Here is a 7,700-nt window from a genome sequence, read left to right as displayed (position 1 = left end):
AATACTGGTGATGACATGAATGATTTGTCAAAGCCTAGTTATGTGATTTAAATACTTTTAATTATTATTGGTTTTGGGAATTAAATATGATATTCTTTTAATTATATTTTATTGTTTAAATGATTAAATTACTGTTTAGGATGGAATTATGATGAGTAGAGTTTATTTTATAAGAGAATTATAAATGATGGATTTGGTCTATGTATGATTAAGAATTAATCATTGGTGAATGGTTTTAACAATTTAGTGAACCTATTAATAGATAGGATTACTGTTTTATATAAAGGTATTTATATATTTGTAGCATCTTATATTAAAGGTTAATATTTTAATTAGGATGATTTTGGTTAGAGATGTTTTATTTATTGGTTTTCAGAGGCTTGGTAGATGGACCTTGCTCGTGGGTCTAACCCACGATTTATTTTTCAAGTTATTAGAAGTTCCAGTCTCGAGGTTGAGAATCCGCAGCTGGGAAACTGTTATTCATCTATTCATTTTGTTTACCTTTAATAGTATAGTTATTTATTATTAGATGTTTTATATAAACTGGTGGATTAATAGATTATGGTTTAGGGTCCTTAACTTATGGGATTCCCGAGTTGTATTTTTTTTTTAGAATTTTAAATTCATGAAATTTATTTTTGTAAAAGAGGTTTTATTTTATTAATAGAATTTCATTCAGCGATTTATTCATTTTTTTTATTCTTCTTGTATTCTGTGTTCATTTATATACTAAATTGTTTTGATATTCCTATGTTCTCGGGTGTGGGCCTGGCCAGCCTACACGTGGAGATGTGGGGGTTTCACACTTACCACCCAAGTCAGCCCTATTGATCTCCAGCTAATTTTTTAAAAATAATAAACTATCATTTTACAAAATTCGATCTCATACTGGAGTTCCTTAGGCTATCTTGATGGTATTCAAGTCTGACATAGTACTTTCGCGTACTCTCTATATAATCTCATCAAAACATCTTATTGACATTTAACATGATGCTTAAAAAAAATAAAATAATGTAAATGTTAGCTTTGGAGCGTATTCGAGGTAAACTCTAGAATATTGTACCAATTCATCTCATTTGCCTTATTTCACTTATTCAAAGCATTAATGTTCTCTTGAGTATCTAAAGTAAAATGATTAGGTTTAGGAGTATTAAATACATTTTGTACCCTTACGTTGTGAATAAAATATCTAAATTCCTTTTCAAGTCATTATAAATGAGGTCCAATAACATAGAATATATTAGCAAGTAGATAAACAGGATTAGACATAATTAATCTGAATATAAATGCATTCATACAATATGCAAGGTGAATTATTAATACTGTCATGCATATTTAAAATTAAAATGAGTTTGTTAACCACATAATATAATAAATCTCAATCGAACAAGAGATCATTATCATTATTGGTGAACAATCCCTTTTAATTAATGCGGGTCCCTCAACTCTGTAGCATAATGTGATACCCCTCGATTCTAGAGCCACGGGTGATCAAGTCCGAGCACAGATCCGAGGGATATCAGACAATTAATATATAAACAAGCAAGAATAAAACTGAATTAATAATAAAATAATGATACGCTGAAAAGAATTCTAATTGTAAAACCTCCAAAATAAAAGTTTTAATATAAATAAACTTTCCAATCCGTACAACTCGGGAATCCATCTAGTGGACCCCTAATATTTCCAACTGGTAAAACATTTACAGAATTAAAATCCAAAACCAAAATAAGAAAGAAAATCCTATGTAGTCGGAAGAGTGAGTAACTGTATCTGCATTACCACGATCAAACCCTAAGCCTGGTACTCACGAACACCTGAAAAATAAAGGTGGGTCAGGCCCACATGCAAGTTCCATCCTACTACAATCCGTACATAAACCCGATACGCAGATACATCCTAGATAGCTCGACAATATCTACAATAGTCCATAGATATTTATATACACACTATAGGATGCTCACTAGCCTATAACATAGTTCAGCCTGGGTAGAAGGTGACATATAAAACACGCTTTTCAGCGACCAAGTACCTAGACCCACCAGGGAACATTAGCTATATCTAGCTACTCAACCTTTGCAATATACGCACCCTAACCGTGATCAGGAGACTCAAGCTCGTATCACAGTACCATAAATATATATATAAATTCCTTCCTAATGCCGAAAGATAAAACAAGCATCCATTATGTCGTTCAACTGTTTTAGTTGACAGGACATGTATCCATGTAGGAGTTAACTATTTTAGTTAATCCATTCCGTATGTAAGAAGGGGTAGGACTTAGCTTTTTGATCTAATCCATCCCTGATATGTCACCGTCCCATACCGGTACATATAATGCAAATGATCCATAAACGATGCACATTCATTAGAACATCAAATAAATCCAGAAACCAGCACAATAGAAAACAGATATTATTGAGATCCTATTATGCATCCAGTATATGATTATAATCATTAATCCTCCAAATAAATTGTTAAAGTATTGATAAACAATTTATATTATCCACATCCATACAATTGATAAAACAGAAGTTAAACAGTTCATCAATTAACATCCATAACCTGTTATAATGATCAGTCAGAAATATGAACTAAATACATTATACTAGATATCCCAAACCATCCTCTCATACCATATTATTTAAATTGCCAAAACAAAGACAAGTAATGAAATCCTCCATAAATCCTTAACAACATAAAAGTTAGCATTTACACCACATGACGTCCCTTTGATCCTCCACTCCAAAACCTGTGCCTGATATAATATGACACTCTGAATTCCAAACTGCTCATTATATGAAACCCCAACAGTATTTCCACACTAGTCCATTTAGTTCGCTAAACCAAAACTAGCAACCAAAATTCCTACCACTCCTGACAGCATACCATTTAATATTTAAGTTAATACTGTCTATGCCCATATCCCACACCGAACTTTCTGGCCTCCATTAAAGTATATAAATAATTTATATAATATCCCAAAAGTAATTCGATACCAGTCAGTTTAAGTTATTAAAACAAACTTATTAACTTAAACATTCATCCGTCCTTGACAGCATACCTATTCCACGTTTCTGTTTCCTGATGCCCCTTAAGATTAGCACCCTAGCATAAACCAACTATTTAAGGGTCTTAATAGGTTAATTTTAACATATTTGAAACCCCCTTTAATTTTCAGTATTTGCGTTTAACCCCAGAACTCCAGAAAAATTGCAGAAAACACCCCGTAGGGGTTTTTTTCCATGGGAGCCGGCTCCCCTTTATTGGAGCCGGCTCCTAGGCTTCTAGAGCCGGCTCCCCCTCATGGAGAGCCGGCTCTCTCTTCATGGGAGCCGGCTCCCACCATTTAGGAGCCGGCTCTCACCCCTGAGAGCCCCTCTGCATCGTCTCTACTTCGTCCGATGATTTTTCTGCGTTTCCGGCGAAGTCCGACGTTCCTGTCCCAAGTATTTTAACATTCCTAGGGTTCAATTTAAATTCTTAAAGCCCTAGAAACTTCTCACCATCCAGCATGCATTAATTGACAAAAATCTAAAACAAAACAAAACCGTATCCAAAAACGCCATTCACAGTTAACTGAATGTATGAACAATCTAAAGTCTGATCACAAGTGTCAAACTTCCATTATAAAGGTTAACTAACTTCCTAACCATCCTAACAACACCCCACATCGCATTATGAATTAATTTACAGAGGTTTAATATATAATCTAACAATTTATGCAAGGGAAGCCATCTTCAGTTAGTATACGGTTAACCAAATTTCAGACTAAACTAATATGCATAAAATCTGTTTTAAAAGTTTTAATTAAATTCCTGGAGTCTATTTAGAATGCACAGAACACAAGTTTACAGGAAGGAGAGAATGAAACTTGCCTTTAGATTTCGTTTTGAAACCTTACAGCCGCATCGTCTCTAAGTTTCAGAATTCTCTTATACTGCTCCCACCTCTGACCATTGTTCCATTCCTCTGTTCTTCCTCCTTAGCTTCATAAATTAATACTACGTGAATAATGTTTTATTTTAACCCTTGCAGACTACACAAGAATATACACATTGAAGTGTAACAACCCTCTCTATGTATCTCTGTTTTTCCTCTTAAATTACCCCTACGTGAATAGGGTTTTCTCCCAAAAACCCTTGCAGCATATATTGTTATATATATATAGACTCCTCTGAAACCCTAATCCCAAATCCAGTAATCCTAACCCTAAGTCCAGCCCAACTACAAGTCGGTTACCTAATTACTTAATCATAACACCCTAAACCTAATTAAGGAAAATAAATAATTAATTAATTTAAAATACCAATTCAATTAAACAATTAATTTAAAACCAATAAACAAGTAAAATAAATCAATTAATCTAAAACAAATAATTCACACTTAATCAATTAAACAAACCAATCCACTATATAACAATTAAATTAAATACACACAAATAATAATAAATCAACTAATTTAACCAAATAACAAATAAGTCCAATAATTTAAATAAAAATGAAAAACAAACCAAAATATTCCCATTTTATCCTTTTGAAAACTAGGGGTATTACATTCTTCCCCCCTAACAAAAGGAATTCCGTCCTCGGAATTCACGAAACTCTGAATTAATAACTTTACAAAATTCATTTCCGTTTTCGTGTGGCACAGCCGCTTATATGAGCTCCACCAAATTCCGAACATAACCAACAACATACCAAGTTTCTATGTAAAAGAAAAATAGTAAATAATGTACAACTCCTAGGTTGTATCTAGCAACGATCCAATCTTACCCAATATTTAATAAAGGGTAACCATCCCTCGTCCTTCCAATTCCATAGAACTAACACATAAAAGTCCTATGCATCCAGCGCTAGTTATTTAGTAACGCTAAACAATAGGCTATATCCTAACTCGAGTGACAACATCCTGGAAAAGTCAGTGTAATACATAAAACTGACCTTCCTCTCAAAACATTGTTTCCAATACGAAAGTCCTCCCAACAACCATTTCCTGATAGAAAACACTCATGTACGAGTTCAACTATCTACAAAATCCGACTGCCGCCTCCAAACCGTGCGCAATCATTACCAAAAGAGAGCATGGTTCTCCAATGTATCCTTACATAAAGTCATGGTCTTACTAGATAACCTCGCTTCCATGTCAGACCAACCAGTAAGAGATCGACACAACCCGACTATCTAAAATCCCAAACATTGTCGCACGAACCCCCTTGTGCCAACAATAGCACAGATAATATCTGAAACGGTAAGTAACGCTTTCAATTACCCATGCCAACCTAGGATATGTATCCTAAGCATATATGCCATGATTAAATAGAATATTACGATCCCATTTCCCGTCTAGAGATGCGAAGCATAGTTGTTGCTCCAACACCTTCAGAAAGCTCCTTTGACATAGCACCGGTTACCTTCCATATTGAATAACCACATGCTATAACTCTGTTATCAGCGCAATGTACAACTGATAAGAAATGCCAAAGTAAACTCCACTAAAGTGTAGTCCACAAGCGAACTTGCTCTATCCACTACTCTTAAACCATATGGAATTAAAATTCCAACAAATGTCAGTCATTTCTACTAACTATCCCCTCCTGATTAGTCCTACTCCTATTTCGATATAAGAAGGGACTAAAACCTCCAGTGATATCCAAGTATCAATTTTCCACCTTACTAATAGATGATACTCATGGAGACAGTTATGTACATGTCCCTACCCGTACCGCACCAAAACTAACATTGTATGTCGAGATGCAAACCATAACCAATTGACTGCACCGAAAACTTTATGAATTTTTTTTTTTTACAGCTCAGTCACTCCAACCTTCCTAGAAGCAAAAAGATAACTACCAATCTTCCTTCAGTACCTTAAACTCATCTGAGTAAGGTACTACCTCCTGTGGGGTCAGCTCAAACATTCTAAGTTGACCACTTCTATTTCCCTGGTAATAGCAAGTGGTATTATTTTCACATGCTAAACCACAACGGATTGCGTAATAACCACCGAAGGTTCAATTTCCATAACGGTTAAGAAGATCATCATCCTCCCCGTTACTTTCACCAGACGAAGCTTAATGCAAATGTGAATCACCACATCTATCCATCTAAGTTGTCTCGTGATCCGTGCTATTTGTAGGAACTGATATCTTACTAGTTCCAAAATAGACAAAGTGAAGCTGACTTAATTTTATCAGTCAACGATATCCCAACCAGGATCCTGACCCCTGTGTAAGATCAGTAATCTCTCATCTAGATCCGTGAAAACTACTCTGTTAGTCCCGCTCTAGCATGAGAAGTGGCCGCAAGGATCGAATGATCTCTGACGGTCCATCTAGATTATTTACCAGATATCAAACTTTGAGACGGATATTAGATGTTCGGTCTCATCTTCAAGTCTTTGACATCTTACTTTTCTAACATAAGTAAGTGTCTATTAGACATCCCGTCTACTGTAACCGCATATGGAAATCTTTTCATCCTCCAAATAGTCAACAATTTCCGAGCAACAACTATTTGTTGCGAACAGTAACCTAAAAAAAAAAAAATTTCCATATTATTTGTGCAAATGAGTGACTTTGCCTCCTCCTTGATATGCATCGCCAGCACCTCTTCCTAATGACACCCCCCTGATGGGAAAAATTCTTGATTAAGAATTTACTGATGACTAGTAAATTCGTCTACTAACCTCAGTCGGTGTCATTCCAACAAGTACTTAAACCAGTACCAAAATCCTCTTACTGACTTAGGAACACCTATTTAAAATTTTCCTAGAAGATATTCAGCCAAGCCAGTTCCTTCGATAAACCAGCATGACGTTACAGCTTATCCACTGAATCTATATCATTTGACTCAAAACTGCTGGTTTTTTTTTTTTCTTATCCCATCCTGAACACATACCACAACCACGCATGTCTAGGCTCATTTGATTGACTAAAGTTAGATATACTAACCAAATCCTATGATCACTTGCCTACAATCTTAGCATAATTAACGTTATTCCTCCAAAACGGTAATTAACTGATACTTGACGAAAACAAACATATAAAGCACACACAATAAAACACAATAAACTCCTACGTAAAACATCGTTCCTCCTTGCAAAAAAAAATCTCTTTTAGAGATCAACTATGCCTGATTGGTTCATAATCTCCTTCCTACAGTTTCGGAGGTACTCACCCGACCTCAAAACATAGCTCAAAACCAACTCCATTTGCCTCAGTAAATGCCAAAGGCTTAACCTTCATCCTCCTTATACAAAGGTTACAAACCGTCTAATGTAGCTGTATAAAGCAACTTAGATCATCAAAACCTAATCCTCATACTCCCCGGAACGTGCTATATAATCTTTACTTCGTTCTGAGAAGAACTTCATCCGATTCCCAAACCCCTGAAGAGTTCCCTTTATCTACCTCGTTTAAAGGTAATACACAAAGTTAACTATCCACCTCAACTCTGTGAGTATTGTTCACTATCCTATTAGCGAACAAGATCACTTTCACATGATCCCTGATTTTCAACATTTAATATCCTCTTTCTTGAGTCTGTTGAAATCTCCTCCACTAGAATCCTCTTTGGACTCCCATTCCTCGGTTGTCTCTTTTAGGAGAATAACTAAAATCGTGTTAGTCCCTTTATACGGGGACCTAAAACACACTCCTATATCCCTCATTGGCTTATACTTCCAAAAGTAATGCC

Source organism: Cornus florida, unplaced genomic scaffold (assembly GCF_030987335.1).
Source record: "Cornus florida cultivar Cherokee Brave unplaced genomic scaffold, ASM3098733v1 CherokeeBrave_3.0.0_Hap2_Chr06, whole genome shotgun sequence".
Lineage (NCBI taxonomy): Eukaryota > Viridiplantae > Streptophyta > Magnoliopsida > Cornales > Cornaceae > Cornus > Cornus florida.
This window is presented reverse-complemented; position numbering follows the sequence as displayed.